Raw genomic sequence first — 1500 nt, forward strand, 5'->3', positions numbered from 1 at the left:
CAATAGCAGTTGCAAAATAAAAGGAATACATTGTCACAATTTTTATTTATAAGCATTTAAAGTTCAAATTTATACGAAATATGTCAAAATTGCGAAAATTTGCAAGTAATTTAGTGGTTGAAAAATCGTAAAATTTTTTTCTTTTATAACTAAGTTTTTAAAATTTGGTACAAGGTTCTCCATAAGTTTTTCTTTAAAAATAATATATCCTAGACTGACAAATCATCTCCGTTCAGAATCGTTTTTCGTATACAATGATATAATATCATTGGATTCAAATTTAATTCCATCCATTACAGTAACCCACTTGTAACCTACTGTACAGCAGAGCGACATCCACGACTTACCCGCCTTTTTTCTTTTATAACTAAGTTTTTAAAATTTGGTACAAGGTTCTCCATAAGTTTTTCTTTAAAAATAATATATCCTAGACTGACAAATCATCTCCTTTCAGAATCGTTTTTCGTATACAATGATATAATATCATTGGATTCAAATTTAATTCCATCCATTACAGTAACCCACTTGTAACCTACTGTACAGCAGAGCGACATCCACGACTTACCCGCCTTTTTTTTAGTTTTTTTTTCCATAAATGTCAATAAATTTTTATTCAGTGGGTCAAAATACTTGAAAATTTTTTTCGGACTCTTTATCAATACAGTTTTATCAGTACAAATACTGATGGGCGATGGCTTTATTTTTATGTATTATTTATAAAACGAAGTTATATATTCTAGCAGGCAGAGTTCCAACGATCAATACACGCTTATACACATAGCGTTTGACCCTTGCAATGTTATTTCCTATTTAGTATTTAATACTCTTCTAGTCTCCTCCCTCTCAAGAAATTAAATATTATTTTTAATTTTCCATACCTATTCTTTCTTGATAGTTTCAATACCTCGACATTGTTGTGTGTGCATTTTGAATATGGAGGTTCAAATTTTTATCAGGGCAAGTTAGAGGGCAAGATAACTCGAAAAACTTGACAACTTGAATTGTATTTTATTCCCCTATAAATTAGTTAGATATATCGATATAGATATAATTATATTTATTATTGCATTAAAATAAGGCGTGCAATTGATATTGAATACCGGTCCGAACCAAAATTGATATTAAAACTGAAAAAATATATTTTCGATTTCAAGCCATGAAAACATTTTGAGTGATCATTTTGAATTCAGTTTGCTAAAATTTCCGTTTAATTTTTTTAAGCCAGCCAATTTTAAGGCATCTTTTTAATTTTTATGAGAGATAGTTGGGTTAGATTAAATAACAGAGATCTGTAGTAATCACAATATATATGTTGTAATTGGTATTTTTATATTAAACAGTGGTTAACAGGTCCATTATTATTTATTTAAAACTTATTATGTAAAATGTTTACCTAAATGGCTAAATCTATTTTTTTATTTTTAATGAAATTTTAATTCTTTACAATCTATTATTTATGACTAAAGAGATTCTTGTATGGTTTTGATAAGTAATTTACTA

This window comes from Acyrthosiphon pisum, chromosome A2 (genome assembly GCF_005508785.2).
Source record: "Acyrthosiphon pisum isolate AL4f chromosome A2, pea_aphid_22Mar2018_4r6ur, whole genome shotgun sequence".
Lineage (NCBI taxonomy): Eukaryota > Metazoa > Arthropoda > Insecta > Hemiptera > Aphididae > Acyrthosiphon > Acyrthosiphon pisum.